The sequence below is a fragment of the Aythya ferina genome (genome assembly GCF_964211825.1).
Source record: "Aythya ferina genome assembly, contig: HAP1_SCAFFOLD_423, whole genome shotgun sequence".
Taxonomy (NCBI): domain Eukaryota; kingdom Metazoa; phylum Chordata; class Aves; order Anseriformes; family Anatidae; genus Aythya; species Aythya ferina.
Window position 1 is genome coordinate 41,052 of NW_028181152.1, and position 21,422 is coordinate 62,473.

At 48.7% G+C, this 21,422-nt stretch overlaps 2 long non-coding RNA genes across 13 annotated transcripts; both read left to right on the plus strand.

Annotated features, from left to right (window-relative positions):
- On the plus strand, nucleotides 1-1,602 carry LOC311429194. Its single transcript, XR_014688177.1, has 3 exons — nucleotides 1-34; nucleotides 135-178; nucleotides 624-1,602. It is a non-coding gene; the product is annotated as an uncharacterized lncRNA (long non-coding RNA).
- Nucleotides 1,603-6,499: 4,897 nt separating this feature from the next.
- Nucleotides 6,500-16,985, plus strand: LOC311429192. 12 transcript variants are annotated; one of them, XR_014688164.1, is made up of 15 exons: nucleotides 6,500-6,607; nucleotides 6,729-6,778; nucleotides 7,164-7,257; nucleotides 7,367-7,502; nucleotides 8,219-8,348; nucleotides 8,545-8,627; nucleotides 9,242-9,387; nucleotides 10,545-10,734; nucleotides 10,853-10,946; nucleotides 11,625-11,724; nucleotides 12,454-12,527; nucleotides 12,958-13,103; nucleotides 14,175-14,572; nucleotides 15,367-15,465; nucleotides 15,889-16,985. It is a non-coding gene; the product is annotated as an uncharacterized lncRNA (long non-coding RNA). The 12 variants fall into 12 exon arrangements; XR_014688165.1 differs by having other exon boundaries at nucleotides 10,567-10,734; nucleotides 15,889-16,984; XR_014688166.1 differs by lacking the exon at nucleotides 10,545-10,734 and having other exon boundaries at nucleotides 6,503-6,607; nucleotides 15,889-16,982.
- The last annotated feature ends 4,437 nt before the right edge of the window (nucleotides 16,986-21,422 follow it).

Sequence of the window (21,422 nt, forward strand, 5' to 3'; positions counted from 1 at the left end):
TGCACTGTTGGAGCTTGGATTTGGAGAGGAACAGGTGAGCATAGTTGTATGTTGCATCAGCAGTAGTCAGCGTTGTGGAGAAGGTGGGCATCATGACCGGCATGCTAGTGAATGCTGGTACTCTGTTTTTGCAGCTGATGATGAGCCTGGCAATTGACTAAGATGACGACCAGTGCCTGTGTATTTCTTGAGGCGGAGGGAATTTACCATGCAGCAACCTGAGAGCTAAGTTGGGTGGCACCTGGTATTTGCATATCTGGGGTGGCTAATGGGAGCTGGGAGCCAGAGCAGCGTGGAGCCAGCTGGCTGAAAATACTTGGTGCCGCTGCGAGGGTGGTTCAGGCTGGGTCACGTTCAGGCTGCTTGTGGCTGGGTCACCAGGCTAATAGAAGCAGCGGGATTATTTTGTAGCGTGAGTGCGTGCACCAGGCAGGACAGTTTCCTTCTGTTCGTCTGTCCTGTAGTGTTGCTTCTGCAATGTCTGTTCTGTGCTTCTGGGGTCTTGATATCCTTCTAGCTTTTTACACTGGACTGACCAGACAGGCGACTTGGTAGCGGTGCTGAAGGGCCTCAGTGCTTGTTTTGTCATCGTGGCTCTGATCCGAGCACTTCTTGTCTTGCAGTCGCTGCTTGAAGTGCAGTTCTGTTTCAGGTCTCGTGCATCATATTCGGTTTGAGATCGCATCTGTTTCCATCTTCGCTCTTGTGGAAGTCATCTGGGCCGCATCAGGAGCTCTTGCTTGGGAATTGATTTCCTAAGCGTCGTCTTATGTGATTAAGGAGGTATTGGGGAGGCAAGGACAGTCCCCAGACAAGGACTGTATATCTCGAAACAAGACACCGGAACACACGATAAGGAAGCGGCAGACGGACAGAGAAACAAATGTAAGGACTATAAATCTCAAAACCGGACGTTGGAATTCATTATAAAGACACAACAAAGGGAAGAATTAGCAACAGCCAGCTCTTGCGATTAAGAAACATGCCAACTCAGCGGATTCCTGACCAAAGATGAAAAGTACACTGTGAGGAAGACTCGGGGTCTTCCTCCCAAAGACCCCTGCCCACGTCCCAAAGGCCCCTGCCCACAGTTCTTGGGAGGCTCTACTCAGGCGCAAGGTGCCAAAAGGCTAATTAGCATGAGAAGCGAGGGAAGGCGGGGGTAGGCAATGAATATGTATAGGCGCCGGTAGAATATTGATAGATTGATTGTATAAATTCAAGACTGCTTTCTGCTTTGGGTATGCACGATAGGTGGAGAGATCCCCCCGTGCATCCAGCGCTGCAATAAAGAATATACCGCTTAAAGGAATTTCGGCTTCAATCTTTGAATCATATGGGGTTTTCAGTCCCCATCCTTCTGGTCTCTTGTCTTGAAGGAAGGCTTTTTAGGCCTCCATCACCCCAGTTCTGGCAGTGTCTTCCGGTCGCGTGTCGTGACATTTGAGTCTCTCCTTGGGTCTGGTGCAGAGCACCTGTTGTGACTTGCTGTTGCCATAGGGCTTCCCTCCGGGGGTCACTTTTTCTTGCGCCTTGTGTTGTGTGTTTTGTTTGTAGTGTTTGTGGCGTGGCTGTGTGTGTATGTGTTTGGTCTGGAGCTGTCCTGCCTGGCAGTTAGTGATGACAGCTAACGTGGCAGTGCATGGATGTGCTAATACATTGTCCGGACTGTGTTGGCGAAGACATCCGGTCTGCCTCTGCGCACGTACTGAAGGGCAGCAGGCACAGTCATCTCTGTGGTGAGAACTAGGTTCAGTTCCTAGTTCTCGTTGTCCTTCCGAAATGTCAAATCCCAGATAGGTCACACTTTGTTGAGCCAGCTGGACTTTCTGTCAAGAGACTTGATATCCATTTAAACCCAGAAAATTAAGACGACTTCTAGTCCATTGAATACAACTCCCTTTAGTCTCGGTAGCTATTAAGAGATCATCTACATATTGTAACAAAGCACCTTCAGTGTCCGGAGGCATCCATGTTTCGAGTTCCCTTGCTAATTGGTTTCCAAAAATAGTGGGGCTATTCTTGAATCCTTGAGGTAGTAATGTCCACGTAAGCTGCGTCTTTCTGCCTGAATCGGGATTTTCCCATTCAAAGGCAAATAGGTTTTGGCTTTCTGTGGCTAAACCTAGGCAGAAGAAGGCATCTTTTAAATCCAGTACGGTAAACCAGACTTGACTATTCTTTAATTTAGTCAGCAAAGTATAAGGGTTTGCCACTACTGGATGTAAATCCTCAGTGATTTTATTTATGGCCCTCAAATCCTGAACTAGCCTATAGCTTTTTCATCTGCCTTTTTAATTGGCAATATGGGTGTATTGTATTCTGATTCGCATTCAATCAATAATCCATACTGTAAAAATTTATTAATTATCTCTTTAATTCCTTTCCTATCTTCTATCCTCAAAGGATATTACTTAACCTTAATGGGTTTCTCTCCTGGCTTTAATTTAATAATTATTAAGGTCACATTTTTACCTCTTTCAGGGGTTTCAGTAGCCCAAACTCCTGGACATACTTGATCTGTGATCTCTAAAGGTATTTCACTTTTAGGGTCAGTTTGTATTAGTGCCAAACTTAACACATTTGTTAGTTGTTCTTCTCCTATACTTAATTCCATTTTCCCTTTTTCAAAAACAATTTCTGCTCCTACTTGCTCTAATAAATCTCTACCTAAGAGTGCCCATGAGGAGCTAGGCATATATAAAAATCTGTGTATGCCCCATTTTTTCCGTAACTTGTACTTCAAAGGTTCACAAAAATAAGCCTTTTCGGTTACACCTTGTCCTGGTTTCAGTTAGAACAGAGTTAATTTTCTTCCTAGTAGCTGGTAGAATGCTATGTTTTGGCTTAGGATGAGAAGAGTGCTGATAACACCCCGATGTTTTAATTGTTAAAGAGCAGTGCTTATACCAAGCCAAGGACATCTCAGCTTCTTGCTCTGTCCTGCCAACAGGCAGGCTGGGGGTGCAGTAAGAGCTGGGAGGGGACAGACCCAGGACAGGTGACCCAAACTAGCCAAAGGGGTATTCCATAGCATCTGACGTCAGGCTAAACAATACATAGGGGTGGCTAGCCAGGGGGAGGGGGCCGGACTGCTCGGGGTTAGGCTGGGCATCGGTCAGCGGGTGGTGAGCAATTGCATTGTGCATCACTTGTTCGTACACATTATTAGTAGTGGTACTATTATCATCATTGTATTATTATTATTATTATTATTTTATTTTGTCTTATTAAACTGTCTTTATCTCAACTCACGGGCTTCACTTTCCATTTCTCTCCCCCGTCCCAGAGAGGGAGGGGGAGGGTGAGCAAACGGCTGTGTGGTGTTTAGCTGCCGGCCGGGTTAAACCACGACACACCTTTTACCCTAACATAATAATTCTGTAAAGGCATTAATGCTTGATTTAGAACTAAATATGTTGCCCCATATCAATAAGAAATTTCACTTCCATTCCTCCCCTAGCTTCATTATAACCAGTGGAGGATCCGCTAGGGTAGATTCCCCAAGTCCCCATTATTCCTGTTGAAATCAGGGGTCAATTACCCTAGGAAAAGACTAGTCAATTTGTCCTCCGAAGCCAGGTCCAAACCGTTTTGTTTTATTTATTTATTTATTTATTTATTTATTTTCATTACATTTCAGAGTTGGTCCAAAAATTCCATAGGGGTTTCTTCTAGACCTTGTTGGAAGCATATTCTCAATTCCCAATTCATCCAGGTTTTAGTATTTACTTAACTGTTCATAATTTTCAGGATGATTCGGGTCTTAGTGGGGGTCGGTCAGGGGAATGCAATTGTCCACAGTTCCCTGAGCGGTCCCATTGGCAATCTGAGCTCGCACATGAACTCAGGTTGTTTTAAGAGTTAACTGGTTTTCTGTTTCTGTGACAACTCTCTCTTGGACCCATCATGGTCCCTTTGCCCCAAAGGGCTAACACCCATGATTTTAAGATCTCTGCCTCGGGCAGAGGCAGAACTATTAACATTCCTACATCCTCTTTCCCTGCTCATTCAACTTCAAACACCTTTAACACTTTCAACAACCCTTTTAACACTTCCTTTATCTTTCTCCAGCCTGTACTTCTCTAATGCCATCATCAAAGGCTCAGTCAGGGGCCAACTTAATTCCGTACCTTTTCCCACCAAGATGCTGAAACATCAGTATACAACATTTCATCCTGTTCTGCTTCTCAAAAAACAACATTAACTGTAGCAAAATATTATAGTTTAAAGTTCCATTTAGGGGCCACTCTTCTCCACATTCCAGCTTATAAAGCAGCCACCACTGATTACGATATTTTATCAATGTTTTCCTGTTCACACTTCCACCGGCAGATCCTCCAATATCCTTCCAGTGACTTAAAACACATCCTAACACACTTTTCTTTAAAATTTCACTGCTTGTTTGCCCCCCCATTTTCCAGTTTACACTTTCAGAATACACATGTTACTTGCAAAAGCGTATCACAAAACGTATCACTCACAAAAATACGGGCACGCATTATCTTTCAGTAGCGATGTCACAAAACTACTATTACCAGCAATATTGCCAAAATCACAATAACAATAGTCAGAGTCAAATTCCACATGCGATAAGTCAGAAAACCGAACTGTGTAACACCGTAACGATATCTTTCTTATAACAATGCCACGAACCTACTATTACCACCAGAAAAATAGCCAAAATCACAGTAACAATAACCAAAGTTAAATACCATACTCCATGAGTCAGAAAACCGAAATAGACAACACAATTCCAGATGGACCTTAAAGCGAGCTCTTTCCTTAAGGTCCCCAAATATACTTATGGTGCTTACCACAAAGTATATACCAAACACTGCCTCGCAGAAGATCGCCTTCTGACTTACAGACAGTTCCAGATACAGATGGACCCCAAGGTCCCCAGATATACTTGTGGCACTAACCACAAAGTATATACCAAATACTGTCCTGCAGAAGTCACCTTCCGACTTACTGGACAGTCCCAGATGACCGGTCTACCAGAAAACCAAACCAGAATAAAGAATATACTCACTTACAATGATGGGGTCCTTGTCTGCCTCCGCAGTGATCCGGTGAGTCGAGGAGTCCCTCCGGGAAATCCCGGGGGTACCCTAGGGAGTCCTGTCCCCAGCGGGTCCTGCGGTCCGGCAGAGAGGTCGTCCCATCTGGGGTGCCAGATTGATTCAAAGATCGAAGCCGAAATTCCTTTAAGTGGTATATTCTTTATTGCAGCGCTGGATGCACGGGGGATCTCTCCACCTATCGTGCATACCTAAAGCGGAAAGCAGTCTTGAATTTATACAATCAATCTATCAATATTCTACAAGCACCTATACATATGCATTACCTATCCCCGCCTTCCCTCGCTTCTCATGCTAATTAGCCTTTTGGCACCTTGCGCCTGCGTAGAGCCTTCCAAGAATTGTGGGCAGGGGTCTTTGGGACGTGGGCAGGGGTCTTTGGGAGGAAGACCCCGAGTCTTCCTCACAGTGTACTTTTCACCTTTGGTCAGGAATCTGCTGAATTGGCAGGTTTCTTAATTGCAAGAGCTGGTTGTTGCCAATTCTTCCCTTTGTTGTATCTTTATAATGAATTCCAATGTCCAGTTTTGAGATTTATAGTCCTTACGTTTGTTTCTCTGTCCGTCTGCCGCTTCCTTATCATGAGTTTCAGTGTCTTGTTTCGAGATATACAGTCCATGTCTGGGGATTGTCCTTGCCTCCCCAATGCCTCCCCAATACCTCCTTAATCAAGGCAATGAATATGTATAGGCGCCGGTAGAATATTGATAGATTGATTGTATAAATTCAAGACTGCTTTCTGCTTTGGGTATGCACGATAGGTGGAGAGATCCCCCCGTGCATCCAGCGCTGCAATAAAGAATATACCGCTTAAAGGAATTTCGGCTTCAATCTTTGAATCATATGGGGTTTTCAGTCCCCATCCTTCTGGTCTCTTGTCTTGAAGGAAGGCTTTTTAGGCCTCCATCACCCCAGTTCTGGCAGTGTCTTCCGGTCGCGTGTCGTGACATTTGAGTCTCTCCTTGGGTCTGGTGCAGAGCACCTGTTGTGACTTGCTGTTGCCATAGGGCTTCCCTCCGGGGGTCACTTTTTCTTGCGCCTTGTGTTGTGTGTTTTGTTTGTAGTGTTTGTGGCGTGGCTGTGTGTGTATGTGTTTGGTCTGGAGCTGTCCTGCCTGGCAGTTAGTGATGACAGCTAACGTGGCAGTGCATGGGTGTGCTAATACATTGTCCGGACTGTGTTGGCGAAGACATCTGGTCTGCCTCTGCGCACGTACTGAAGGGCAGCAGGCACAGTCATCTCTGTGGTGTTTGTCAGATGTGTGTGTGGGGGGGAAGAGTTGAGCTGCTTGTGAGCAGCTGCTCGCATAGTGCTTGAACGGTGTGCTTGAGGAGGAGGTCTGTGGAATCTTGAAAGCTTACAGATAAGGGGTTCTTGAAACTTTTATTTTTATTTCTCTCCTGTCCCCAGTAGAGTGTAAACCTTTGGAGGAACCTGTCACAGGAAAGAGCTCCTTCCGGAACTGTTCAGCGCTCCGTAGGCAGCTCGGTGACTGGCTTGGTCTACTTCCGAGGTGTGCTGAGGTATGGGGGCTGCTGTTTTGAAATGATAATATTGTAAACGGGGTCCCTTTGTGTTGTTGAGGGATGGGTGCTAATGCTGGCAGCTGAATGATTATCTTGTGACCGTTTTCATTTGTTAAAGCTGAAACACAGTGTACAACGCGGGACTTGACCGGAGCTGCTTTTGGCAAGGTGAGCGATGAACAGATGTAGCAGGTACTTTAGGGGTGCAGTTGTCACTGCAGTTACTTACCTGCACAAAGTACAGTAAAAATCCTGTTTATATTTCAGGGGTGTTGTAGCTGGCCTAAGAGAGCAGATGGAAGCATCTGCCTCGAGGGCAGGTGAGGGAGCAGAGGTTAGGGAGCAGATGAGAGTAACTGTCCCAGCTGTGCTGTGGCTTTGGATGCTGCTTCAGCCTATGCTTTTCTTTTTGTTTCACAGGTGTGTCGCACAGGCTCAGAGGGGCCAAGCTGCACTCTGAAGAGCAGCACGGGAAGGGCGGGCTGTTTGTGAGCTGGATTGGAGCAGAACTGCCAAGTAGCACGAGGTGACTGCGAAGGGTCTTGCTTTGCAGGTGCCATGGCAGGCTCTCCACAGAAGCGGTTGAGGATTTGAGAAGAGGTTGCAGATCATCGAGGAGCGACACGTGCAGGGACGGCTTGAAAACGGTATGGCTGCTTTCTCTTCTGTTTATCAGGTGTCCCAGGCGACGTGGGCTGTGATGTTAGCCTTTAGGATCGGAACAAAGCAGGTGCTGATGGCGGTCTCCTTCGGTAGGCAAAGAGGTGCCCGAAGCCCCCTCCTGTGCAGCCTGAGCACGCCTCGCTGAGGATGAAGCTTGCTTTCCAGCAGTTCTGGAAACTGTGTTGAGGCTGAAATGCTGCGTCTGTGTTCGGGTTGGGGTTGCACCTTGGTGAGTGTAGGGATGGGTTTTAAGTGGGTGCAGCGGAGGGCCCGGCCCCAGTGTCCTGTAGTGTGTTTTGACCCATCAGCATAGCCTTTTGGTTCTCAGATAGCCTGCTGAAGTAAGTGATTTTTGCTGCGAGTGGAACGGAATTGATTTTGTTGGCGTATAATCTGTTCTGCTCCTAGATTTTTCTTTCTGCGTAAATAAAAGTTTGAGCTAATTCGAGCTGAAAAAGCTTCAGTTACTTGCTTGGTGGTAATGTCCTTCTAACATTCAAAGCTGCAGTGAAAGCATGGGGATTGTTGCTTCTAGAAACTCCCCAGTTCTCCTGTCTGCCCTCTGCATGCTGTTGAGCTAAGCCTTATAAATAAGTAAATAAACCACAGCTGCCGCTCCTCCTCTTTCTACTTTCATGTGCTTTGCCCCTCCCCTTTCCCAGGTGATTGGGTTTGGGTGCTGGGTGGGACCAAAAGGTATATGAGCCCCAAGTATGCCGTCAGAGAGCTCCTTCTGCCTGGGCTGCTCTTTGGGGGTAAGTGCTTTGTTTTTCCTTCAGTCAGTTGCCGGGTTCTCTAGGCGGGCTGGAGTCTATGGATTTCTGGAATTCTAAGGGCTTGGAATTCACTTCATAGAGGGATATTTAGCAGAGGTTGCTGGCTCACTTTTTTTTTGGGATGGTGGGATGATACGCTCCTGTGTTTGATCTGTATTTTAATCTCTAGATGAATCAACCCACTCGTGTAACTCTCCAGAGGACTAAAACCAGCTTGATGACATGCTACAAGAGGCTTGACCGCGTTGGTGCAGTATTACCAAGAGTCTGAGCAGGGTCACCTTTTTCATCTGCAAAGGGTATGTCTGTCATTACCCCTGCCGGGGCTGCTATGCATTCATGGCCTTGTGGCATTTGTGGACTTCAGTTTGTTTGTTTGTTTGTTTGTTTGTTTTTTATTTGTCTGACTCTGGTCTCTGTGTTTGAGTCCTCTGCATGTGCCGCGCTGTTTGCGTATCCATTGTGGATGTGACCTTCTCTCTTTGTTTCTTGTAGCTCAGGGCGTAGGCACGGAAGCTTGAACGAAGCATGAGGGTGAGTGGACAGCAGTGGGGGCCCCGAGTTGCTCGGTGGACTGTGTGAGTCTGCTTCAGCTGTCGGGCCGGCTTTGCAAGTGCCTTGCGACAGCAGAGTACGTCTCCTGCCACGTTTCTGACACGTGCCAGACGTCAGCGGTTCCAGGGTTCCAGTTCCTGAAATGCTGGAGATGCTCGGAGCACGAGAGGGGCTGGGGGAGAGGGGACAGGGGAGATGGGGGCGGCTGCGGCGGCGGGGGGGGGCAGAGAGGGCAGCAGGAGGAGGTGCCGTTGCGTGCGCGTGGCCGACGCCCCTCTGGATTGGCTGGAGTGCTCCGTCCCGAGGCATGCTGGGAGCTGTAGTTCTGCGCTGCCGGGCGGCCACGTGGGCTCCGGGCTGCGCGGCCGGGCCGGGGCCGGGCCGGGGCCGGGCCGTGCGCGCCGGGAGGCGCAGGTTGCCGCTGGCGGCGAGCGCGGTTGCCGGCGGTGAGGCGAGCGAGAGCCTCCGGGGGTGCCTCCTCGGAGCGTCGGGCCGGGAGGGGCGGGGGGTGTTGAGGCCGGGCGCGGGTCCTCGCTGCGCTTGATCGTTGGGCTGCGCCGCGCCGCGCCTCGGAGGCTTTCCTCTCCCTGCGTCCTGACAGCCGGCTCTCTCCTTGTGCTGCGGTTCACCGGGGCAGAAGCAGCTCCCCGCCGCTAGGACCCCTGCGGGGTTTGTTGCCGAGCGAAGGTGGCGCACCGGGTAAAGCGAGGAAAGCCGCAGCTGGCGTGCTGCGGTCGCAGGGTTCTCAGGAGAGAGAGCAGCCCGTCCGTCCCGACTGCCCAGGTAAGTCGCAGCGACCTCGGGGTGGAATCGAGGCGTGCTCGTAAGCTTCCTGCAGCCCCGGCTCCAAGGCTTCATTGAATTTGCGGAAGCGCGAGCTGCTCGGCGCTGGGAAGCGCAAAGGGAAGGAAGGCACGTAGTGCCTGCCGAGTCGTAGTAGCCTCTTAGACCTAGAATGAACTGGCCTGTCAGGCTCTGTCTGTTGCTCAGTCTTTGGTACGAGAGGCTAAACTTTGTCCCGCCTCAGCTTTCGGAGTTGTCCTAGGAATAGACCGGTGCTTGCGGGGCTTTCCAGGACGCTGGTTGCGGTCAGTGAGGACAGACGTGAGAGGCAATTTCTGTCTGTCTGTCTGCCTGTCTCTTGGTTATGTCCCAAGAGTTTTGCTTGAACTGTGTGCAATAAAGGAGGCCTTGGGCCTGTACTGAGCAGCGAGAGAGAGCAAAACTCTGCGTAAGCACTGGCCGTGGCAACGTTGCTTGGGAGTTGAGCGGCTGGGGGTCTTTCCAGAGGTGGGGGGTCTTCCCAGCGGAACTCGGTACGCAGGCAGAAACGTGACCTTCGAGGTCTTTGTTTGTCTTGCGCTGCAGCTGTGGTATTTGCCCCATAACTGTATGGAGTTGCTGAATTCTAGAGGGGATGATGATAGAGACGTCCCTGGTTCAGCCTTTTTTTGCCGCAGTCCTTGCAGAAGTTCTGGAAAAATGAGTAGTATCCTTCTCTTTAAGTTCACCTTTTAAAGAGTTCTTCCTGCAGACTCCTGTCTCCGTGGTTTAGGTACGTGATTTGTGTGAAACAGAGCCAGGCTTTCCTGTTAACGAGTGCCCTGATTGAAATTCCCTGTTGTTGGAGAACAAGAACCATCAGTGGTGCTTGGCAGTTTAAAACCTCTTGGCTTACGCAAAGGCTAACTTGCCAAAGCGAATGGGAAGTAGCCTAAAGTTCAGTAAATGCGCTGAATAGAAAAGGCCGTCTTCTTGACGGGAAAAGAGCTTTGCAGAACGTGAGCTTTGTTTCCCGTAGGGCTCCCTGCTTGCCCACCTGTTCAGCGATTACTGCAGGCTTTGACTGGTCCCCTCAGGCCCAATATCGCACACGTGCTGTGCTGCAGACGGTGCCTTAGCTTCCTTGCCGTCTCGTGCTGCGTTACTTGTACCTGCAGAAAACTTACTTCAGTGTCACAGAAACCCCGTGGGAAGCGTTCCCGACTCACGCCGGTAGGACCATCCCGTCGCGGCTGGTAAAATCCAGGAGCAGGACGATGCTTGGAAGAACGTCACCTATGGAGGAGAAGACAACAGTCTCCTTCCTGTTAGGCAACAGGTTTCCAAGACTGGTTTCCCCACCCCCCTGTGCGTTTTGAAGGAGGCAGTCCCTAAGCTGATGCAATCCAACTATCCAACTGCATCTGAGATGCTGGTTGTTACTTCCATAAGCTATAAAGGAACTTAATGTGTTCTGTGTTTTCAGGTCGAGGCTTGTGTGCGTGAGTTTGGCTTGTCGCGATGGCCGGTGTAGATGATCGCTCACGTGCTCCTTGTGCTGATGCTGGATCTGCCCCACGGTAAAGGACCGCATGCTGTGTGTTCAGCTTTTCTTCCTTACCGTGTCGTCCGTATGTATGTATGTATTTACTTCTCTGAAGGAAAGGGTGGATTTTTCGTGGGTCCCTCTGTGCGCGTCTCGAACCAGGCTGCAGTAAATACGCGTAAGCGAGTAGGCTGCTGCAGCGCGTCCTGGACAGTATCAGGGTGCTACTCTGCTAGCAGTGGAGAGCTGGGTGAAGGTGCCCAGGGTAAGGGCTTGTTCTGCCTCAAGTTGAACAGAAAGTTTCAGGAGTTGAGCATCCCAGGGGATGTTTGTAGGACTGCTGTTAGACGATAAAGGTTCGGATGGCTGTCGACGAAGGGGATTTTGTTGGTTCTTTTTCGATAGCTGTTCCTGCCAAAGATCGCGTCGGTCACAAAAGGTAGTAGTAACCTTGCGGTTTCTATGTTCTGTAGCGTTTGTACTAAAATACACTGGCAGATGAATAAATGAGCAGGTACAAATACACGTGACTCTGTAGCTGAGACTAAATAACGTGCAGTTTCTTCTGTGTTTTATCTTTCAAAGCACGTTGTTGCTGAGCGCCTGAGCTTTTTGCTCGCGTTACCGAGGAAAGGAATGGCAGTGCTTCTTCCCCCCTCATCTCTCTTTTTTTTTTTTTTTTCCCCCCTCTCCTCTTCTTCCTCGATGACAGGGTACTCGAAATGTTTTCCTCGCATGTCCACGTGAAAAACGAAATAAATAAATAAATGCTGATGGTGAAGACACTGACAGAATTGGGTGACATTTTCAAGGTAGAGGAGGGGCGAAGAATGTGGAAATTCCTGGTACATTAGTGGTGCTCTGTTAACAAAACTGACGTATACGCCACTTGCTGTTCCTAGTTTTTTGGTTTGGTTTTCCTTTCAGTAGTCTCCCCGAAGGCTTTTGCGGACACACGGTGTATCTTTTCTGTTCTTCCAGTATTCGTTTGTCAGGAAAGACGACCATGCAATCCGAGGGCTGTGGACAACCATCTACCAGGTGGTTGTTGCAGCCTCCATCGGTCATGTTATTTGTGCTTTTAGCTCGCCCTCTCCTATATCTTGAGTTGAATTTCTTTTTTTTTTTTTTTTTTTTTTTTGGCAACGCTATGTTTGCAGTGATAGCATTGCTGCCGAGGTATTTTTGACTAAAAATGATCTTAACTGTAGTAGTGAATTCACAGAGTGTGGCTTTGTGTAACGACTCCCGCGATCACAACTTTTTTTTTTTTTTTTTTCCTTTGTCACAGATAGGAGGAAAGCTCTTTCCGGAGAGATGGAAAGAAAGTTGTTTCAGAATACGTTCAGAATGTCTGAAGTTGTTTTGGAATTTTTTTTTGTTTTGTTTTGTTTTTTTAGTAGTTAACGGTAGTACAGCCCACAGAGCAATTTCTTTGTGCGTGAGAACTCGCGGGTTAACTGAAAGTTACTTGTTTTATTATAAAACTAGGATTTGAAGCCACGGGCATTCAGAAATGCATATGATATGTCTTGTCACAGTCTTCTAGATCAGCTAACCGGAATGAGAACCAATCTTCTGAAAACACGCAGGGATATCGTGGGGCAGGATGAAGGTAAATGGACACAATTATTTATTAATATTCTGGTACAGCTATTTAATTCACCTAAGTAGTGTTTCTGTCCTCGGTGTGGGAGAGGAAGTAGACTTTGCATCGTTTCTTGGGTCAGTCGTCCTTCCCTAGATTCCGAAGGAAAAGAATGAAATTTCTGCCTTCTGTCACAAAACATGTTGTGCGTGCTTGGAATTTGAAAATTAAGTTTCATGGGTGAGCTTTCCTGTGCAACAGGATGCAGTAGATGTTCTTATAGTGACGGTGAAAGGAAAGAGGGGCTTTATTTGCCTTTTGCTTTTCCTTTGTTTTGTAGAGGGAGGAAATAGTGATTTCTAGATCTTAAATGCTAACACTGGAAATGGAAGCATGCGAGGCTTGTATTTCCTTAGTCTTAAGGTAGACTAAATTTAGATACCTTGTTCTGCTGCAGACTGCCTTCACGGCGTTCCTGTTGCTCAAAGGGGAAATCATCAGGAGTAGTTGAAAATGATGCCTTCACCCCTTCGGGAGATCGATCCAGATCAACCAAAAAGGCTTCTTCATACACTTGGCAGTCTGTTCAAACAGGATGAGAAGGTAGGAGAAGTCTTGCTATCTGCTGTATCATTATTTGAAAAGTAACTGAATTGTAACACGGAGGCAAATACTCTGGTAGTGAATTGACGAAGCAATTGTTTTTTACTTATATTTAAAAAAAAAAAAAAAAGTCTTTTCAGGGTACGATGATAGATGAAGCAGATAAATTTGTTGCTGGGCCTCAGAATAAGATCAAGCGTCCTGGAGAGCCCAATACTCCAGCATCACTAAAGAGAGAAGGCGTAGCACGTCGCCGCTATTGCGACGGCCACAGTCACTGTTGTGACAAACCATGTTGGTGGGAAAGGGCCACCCTGTGCTGCTGGATCTCCGTCACCATATCTGAACCTCAAAGGCATGCCAACAAATAAAAGTATGTTGGAGTTGTTGTAGTACAGGAACTTGTGTGGTCATAAATGGACATAATGTGCAGGAAAAAAAAAAAAGGTCTCCGTGCTTTCTGTGTTAATTCAAAAGGACACGTAAGTTTTAGAGTTAATTGGGACTGAATTTCTTTGGTCGGCTTAGACAAACAGGCTGTTGCTATAGGTAACGAAGTCCTGAATGAGCAATAATTTGGAACTGTTTCTAAAAAGTGCTGAAACCTTTCACCACGATGGTTTGGCGGTAGCAAGGATTTCATTTCAGCTTTTAATTCTCATTTGTGTATTCTATAGTGGGGAAGGGAGAAGTGGGGAAGGAAAGTGTGTAAAAAAAAAAAAAAAAAAAATTTTTAAATTTCTCACAAATAGTAATTTACCCACCTGTTGCAGCAGAGTCGAAAGAAAAATTTGCTGGAACTCGGGGAAGGAGGGGAAACTTTAGTTTACTTTAGTCACTGAAATGGGAATACAGCAAATAACTTCACGACAGTCATATGAGACGGTAGCAGCCCAAAAGGAGGTATTCCTGTGGTTGCGTCAAAGGGTGAATAAAACTACTGAAGTGATCTGACAGTGCTGAGTAACTCTCTCCACAGTACTTTCAACAAGAAGGGATGCAGAATAACGTCCTTCTGTGTTTTTTGATCCTGCAGTTATATGCACTACTAAGCTCCTTCTTAATTTTCAGACACTGGTATCAGTACTGTCCAAGATGGTAATGGAGAGAAGAAAGCAGAAAACTGTCAGTTGCTGGAAAAGCAAATTGATGGCTTGTCTGTGCAAATGGCTTCTTCGGTTCCAGCTGTTAAGGGAGAGGATGAAATGTCACCTGGTGACTTAGACTCTCTACATGATGAGTTCAATTGCTTAAATGATGCAAAGACGGCTTGGATCGTAAACCTGGTACCAATGCACTTGTTCGAGGGCCTCTAAATTACAGCGTGGCTGGAGATGACCAAAAACGAGTGATGGAGTCTACTTCTGAATCTGTGCCAAATTGATTTAAAATAACACCTACAATGTTGGAGGGAAGCGATGCTGGCATTAAAATCAGAGTGGTGAAAGAGGTTCGCAAACGTGGAAGAAGTAAGTTCTTTATTAGTGTATTAAAAATAGGCTAGGGGTACAGAAGACTTTTTCTTGAAATGAGGATCTATTTTGAAAATAAAACCTCAGATTTGGAATGATTTTTGATTAGTCGTGTACAAGTAGTGGAAGAACAAGAAAGTAAGTACATGTATTCACAGTCCAACTTTATATCCTCACTGTCCTTACTGCAGCACTCTTAAGCAGGCTTAGTCACAGCGCCATTCGTGTTTTCATAGTTGGTTCAGAGAAGAAAACACAGAAACCAATGAAAAAATACTGTTGTTTCACATCTAAGGTGTCCGGTTCATTCTTTGGCGCTACTTTTTTTTTTTTTTTTTTTGTTAAACTTTATACGAGACAATCGTGCTCATGCTCCACATAGATCGGTCATCTTGTAAAGAGTAGTTATCTTAAACCTCTGCTTTCAAAAATGACAGCTCTAGGTTGAAACGTGGCTTGGTATCCCTTTGTTTCTATTAACTGCTGATCATGGCAGCGTGTTCGTGGAGATGCAAGGCTTCTCTGCTGATTAAACCTAGTCTGCATTTTCCAAGGGCAGGTGTTTCTAGATACTGCTCTTTTAAGAGAACAAAATTCAGCGTTACATTTGAATATCAGCTAATCGATATCACTTCAAATTATTGGTATGCTGGCTTTTTTTTCTTACGTGCATTACTGTATGCAGAAATGGGAAACTCTAGGCTTTGTTGTTTTTCCTTTGGCTGTTGAGATTTACTGAAAATGCATTTACAAGATCTGTTTCTAATATCCGTTTGGATCTCTTCTTTAAGATCGTGAAAAAAATCTTCTCTCTTCTTGAGGAGGTACGTACAAGGACCGATGGAAACTCAGAAGTATTTCATTGAATTTGCTATAAGGGAAGGAGCAAGGTTTGTATAGATACGAATGATTCGGAGTTAAACGCTAACGTTGTTCATGATAGCAAATCTCAGTCTTTTCCAAAACAAGTGTTTTGTTTTGACATACTTAAATTATTACAGTTTCAGCGGTCAAACTGCCGTTGTATTTTCTGAAGTAAATGGTCGTTACCTAGAGCTGAAGTGTGAAATAGAAAGATACGGGTGGTTATGGAAGAAAGACCCAGAATTTGCGTGGGTTGGGGAAAGATGGCTGTATCAAATTAAATTTGCCATTCTGGCGTCAGAAATGAGGGAAGCTCTTCCATGCTGGAAACAGAGAGCCTCTGCTAATACTGTTTGTCGTGGCCAAATAATACTGAGTTATTTAACTGCTGTTTTTGGAAGAAGAAATGAAATTACTTCCCTAGGTTTAAAAATCGTGTCTTAATACAGCACTTAGAGAGAACGCTAGAGGAGCTAGAGTTCAACAGCCTACCCAACAGAGTTAATCAGGTGAACGGTAGATAATAGTGTACCAGCCAGAGGAATACGGACCGGGAATGAGTTTGCTGTGCCGCAGAAGAGTGGAAGAGGACGTAGCTGTTGCCCTCGCCATCCTGGCGGTCAAGTGATCTTACTGTCAGAGTCCGAGAAGAAGCAGCAGAGCTTTAACTTTACGAACCTCTATCGGCAGAAGCTGGGCTGTAACCTTAAGGACGTGCTATGAAAGGTGTGGCTTTTTTCCTGTGGAGGGTGCTCTTTGCTCAACAGGCTGAAAAAAATAACCATTGCTGCCCCTCCTGCAGGTGGTGAGAATTTACTCACTTGAATACTGTCATTAGCCGTTTTACGTGCAATAGGCAGTGGATCGCACTAAAATGGGGCACTGTCAAATGCACACAGTGTCTGCATTGTGGAGAGATCCCATCTGGTGTGTGTGTGTGTGTGTGTGTCCCAATAAAAAAACAAACAAACAAACAAAACTCCCAGAAACACCTGCACTGGTAATATTGCATGTTGCCAGCACAGAGACGAGGGCCTTGTTCCCGAGAACTGCTAGCCATGCCTTTAAACTTGAGATTCAGCGTAGATCGAGAGTAAAGAAACTGCTGTTGTGTTAATGAAAGCTAAAGACAGCCCTGTGACTGTTACCACTTGGTGGTTACTAAACAATCTACCTCAGACTCTCTTCTGTTTTTATCTGCAGACATTATGAAAGCGCACCTGAGGCTTCCCAGGTCCCTGACTTCAGTTCTCTTTCATCCCGTGAGGAGGACGGAGATTCTTCAGGTGGCCTTGCCTTGGCACACGCTGTGCTTTGGAAGCACTAAAAATAAATGCTTTTAAAAGTGTGCATTTATTTTAATGTTCATACAAAAGAGATTGGTTTTGAACAGTGTTGTTACCGGATCACTAATTTGATATTTTAACTGTATACATTTTTTTGAACATAGGTGGGTGGGTGTGGGTGTGTGTATATGTATATGTATATATATATATATGTATATATATATATATATATATATATAAAAAAATAAACCCTTTTATTAATTCTCGTTAAGTGCTGATCTGAGGAGTCTGTAATGGGCAGCGCTGAATTCCTCGAATTGTCTGTCACCAACAGACCGCTAATATTTTTTGTGAAACCAGTCTGCATATCCTGAAACCCCACTTCTGGTAATAGCTGCGGAATGTGTTTGTTACTTACCTCCCGGTAGCACGTACCCTGGAGCACCTGCCTCATCAGTCAGCTCAGCCTGTACAGGGTGTACATTTTTGCTCCAAGGCTAAAGTGTTAAAGACACCAAGTTCCAGCTTACCAAATCCTTGGTTACCCGAGTTAATATCCTCTCTTCCGTTCCTCTTACTCTTTTGTTCAAAGGTAATGTTGTGAATCACAGAAAATGCAACGAAGACTGGAGCACCTGCACGTAATTAATATTTTCCTTTTAAACGGTAATATGCCAGTAGTAAGTGGCTCTTCAGATAATTTTATTTTCGGTTGTTCTCATTTAAAAACAGCCTCCTGCTCCTTTAACAGCTTTCTTTTAAAAGACAGGTTGAAGTTGTGCTGGCGTTAAGAAGCTCTTCACAAGGTATTGGGGCTGTCCTGAGGATTCCACTTGACCAGCCAGCAGAAGAGGCAGGGAAACATACTTACATTGATGGCCTGAACTTCTCTTCCTATTACTCTTTTTAGTACTAGCCAGCGTGTGTGAGACATCTTTTCCTTCTCCTGTGAAGCAGTGGGCTGGTCTTTCTGGAAGAGGTTGTTTGACCATTGGAATTACACCAGTGAGATTCAAGAAGGAAATAAAATCCAAAAGCAGCAGCGTATCTTTATTACTACGTTAAGTGAGAAAGTGACACTTGGAACGAACTCGTTATAAACAATTCTGAACTCTTTTTCTTAGCGGGAACGTACTTACCTGTACTGTTGAACGTACTTGGGGGGGGGGGGGAAAAAAAACCAAACAAACCACAGTAGTACCTTGGAATACATAGGGCGATTCATCCCTTCAGGATCATTACACGGCAGCTGTATGTCACCACAATACACCTCTTTTGCTTAATGGTGGACTTCTAAGAGGGAATTTACTTGGGTCAGGTATACTGTGTGTATGTGGTTTTATGCACGTAGAACTGCCTGTACTACACTATCTTTTAAATAGGCGGTGGTAAGAGGAGACAGCTTTCTTCTAGTAGATTCTTCCTTAAGTTTCTTTAGTGATTCCGGGGGCGCTCACTTGACCGTGATGTGCCTGACCTGGTTAGCATCTAAACCTCCTCCTCTGATGCGGTACAGCTGTCTGCTAAATTAGTTACAGAAAGATGGTGACTTTAACTCAGACAGTTCTCTCTTACCTCGCTATTGTTTTATCTGGATAATTTGAATTTGGATTAGAGCAGCGGAGGGAAAAGATGCCTTACACTGAAACGGACGCGAGTCTGTGAGAAGAAAGCCAGGCGTCCTTGGAGACTGTGCCAATGAAAAGGGGAAGAAAAATGAGTGGAATAAATCTGAGTGCACGTAGTCCTGCATCCCGAAGGGAGCACAGAAGGAAGGTTGCTTGCTTAGAAGAGCAGTGGATGCTTCGTGCCCGCCTTAAAGAGAATATTAACAGAGAGACTTCTTTGTAAGACAAGCTGCCCCGCGGGGTGTGGGTAGCAAATACGTTGGAAAAAATACAGCCCCAAGCTCCGAATGGCACAGTAGGCGAGCTGTGATCCGCCCGCCAAGGCCTCCCGCGGGCGCCCTCTGCCGCCACCTGCTGGTGGGAAAGGGGTACTGCAGGCGGCCGAGGGGCGCGCATGCGCGGTGGCACCGGCGGGCGCCCTCTGCCGCCACCTGCTGCTGTTATTCGGGTACTGCAGGCGGCCGAGGGGCGCGCATAGCGCGGTGGGGCCCGGGGGGCGCCCTCTGCCGCCACCTGCTGGTGGGAAAAGGGTACTGCAGGCGGCCGAGGGGCGCGCATGCGCGGTGGCGCCGGCGGGCGCCCTCTACCGCCACCTGCTGGTGTTATTCGGGTACTGCAGGCGTCCGGGGGCCGCGCATGCGCGGTGACGCCCGCGTGCGCCCTCTGCCGCCACCTGCTAGTGGAAAATGCGTACTGCAGGCGTCCGGGGGGGGCGCATGCGCGGTGGGGGTCCGGTTGCGCCCCCTGCCGCCACCTGCTGGTGGGAAGCGAGTACTGCAGGCTGCCGGGCGCCACGAATGCCGCATGACGCCCGCGGGCGCCCTCTGCCGCCACCTGCTGGTGGGAAGCAAGTACTACACGCGGCCGGGGGACGCGCATGCGCCGTGGGGTCCGGTGGCGCCCTCTGCCGCCACCTGCTGGTGCAAAACGAATACTGCAGGCGGCCGGGGGACGCGCATGCGCGTTGGCACCGGCGGGCGCCCTCTGCCGCCACCTGCTGCTGTTATTCGGGTACTGCAGGCGGCCGAGGGGCGCGCATAGCGCGGTGGGGCCCGGGGGGCGCCCTCTGCCGCCACCTGCTGGTGGGAAAGGGGTACTGCAGGCGGCCGGGGGACGCGCGTGCGCGTTGGCACCCGCGGGCGCCCTCTGCCGCCACCTGCTGGTGGGAAAAGGGTACTGCAGGCGGCCGGGGGCCGCGCATGCGCAGTGACGCCCGCGTGCGCCCTCTGCCGCCACCTGCTGGTGTTATTCGGGTACTGCAGGCGGCCGGGGGCCGCGCATGCGCGGTGACGCCCGCCTGCGCCCTCTGCCGCCACCTGGTGGTGCAAAACGAATACTGCAGGCGGCCGGGGGGTGCGCATGCGCGGTGAGGCCCGCGGGCGCCCTCTGCCGCCACCTGCTGGTTTTAGTCGGGTACTGCAGGCGGCCGAGGGGCGCGCATGCGCGGTGAGGCCCGCGGTCGCCCTCTGCCGCCACCTGCTGGTGGGAAAAGGGTACTGCAGGCGGCCGAGGGGCGCGCATGCGCGGTGGCGCCGGCGGGCGCCCTCTGCCTCCACCTGCTGGTGGTAAAGGGGTACTGCAGGCATCCGGGTGACGCGCATGCGCCGTGGGCGTCCGGTGGCGCCCTCTGCCGCCACCTGGTGGTGCAAAACGAATACTGCAGGCGGCCGGGGGGCGCGCATGCGCGGTGGGGTCCGGTGGCGCCCTCTGCTGCCACCTGCTGGTGTTATTCGGGTACTGCAGGCGGCCGGGGGGCGCGCATGCGCGGTGGGGTCCGGTGGCGCCCTCTGCCGCCACCTGCTGGTTTTAATCGGGTACTGCAGGCGGCCGGGGGACGCGCATGCGCAGTGACGCCCGCGTGCGCCCTCTGCCGCCACCTGCTGGTGGGAAAAGGGTACTGCAGGCGGCCGAGGGGCGCGCATGCGCGGTGGCGCCGGCGGGCGCCCTCTGCCGCCACCTGCTGGTGGGAAAAGGGTACTGCAGGCGGCCGGGGGCCGCGCATGCGCGGTGAGGCCCGCGTGCGCCCTCTGCCGCCACCTCCTGACGGGAAAGGGGTACTGCAGGCGGCCGGGGGGTGCGCATGCGCGGTGAGGCCCGCGGGCGCCCTCTGCCGCCACCTGCTGGTTTTAGTCGGGTACTGCAGGCGGCCGAGGGGCGCGCATGCGCGGTGAGGCCCGCGGTCGCCCTCTGCCGCCACCTGCTGGTTTTAATCGGGTATTGCAGGCGGCCGGGGGGCGCGCATGCGCGGTGGGGCCCGGGGGCGCCCTCTGCCGCCACCTGCTGGTGGAGAACGAGTACTGCAGGCGGCCGAGGGGAGCGCATGCGCGGTGGGGCCCGGGGGCGCCCTCTGCCGCCTCCTGCTGGTGGAAAACGAGTACTGCAGGCGGCCGTGGGGCCGTGCATGCGCGTTGCTTATTACGTCGTTGTTTTTTTTGATGTGTAATTTCCTACGCTCCTAGATTTTTCTTCATATGTAAATCACACAGAATCACAGATCTTCTAGGTTGGAAGAGACCTCAAGATCATTGAGTCCAACCTCTGACCTAACACTAACGTTAGAGCTAATTCCCGTGGAAAATATTTCATTTACTTTCTTGGTTGTATTGTCCTTTCTATGTTCAAAGCTGAGGCATAAATACGGTAAATTTTGCTTCTAGAAACACCCCAGTTCTTTTGTCTGCACTCTGCATGCTGTAAACTAGGGATAGGCACAAAACAAACAAATAAATAAATAAATAAAAGAACACAGCTGCTGCTGCTCCTGCTCTCTTTCTTGTGGTTTGCCCCCTCCTCTTTCCCAGGTGATTGGGTTTGGGTGCTGGGCAGGGCCAAATGGTATAGGAGCCCCAGGCACGCCATCAGAGAGCTCCTTCTGCCCGGGCTGCTCTTTGGGGTCAGTGCTTTGTTGATGCTTCTGTTAGCTACATGCAGGGTTCTTTTGGTGGGTCAGGGTCTGGTACGATCTTTTAGAGGAAACCGATCTAGTAGTATGTGCATTTATTGCTTGAAGCTCTTTGGAGGTGATTAATTGTTATAGCACATTTATGGATAGGATGTCAATGTTATTTT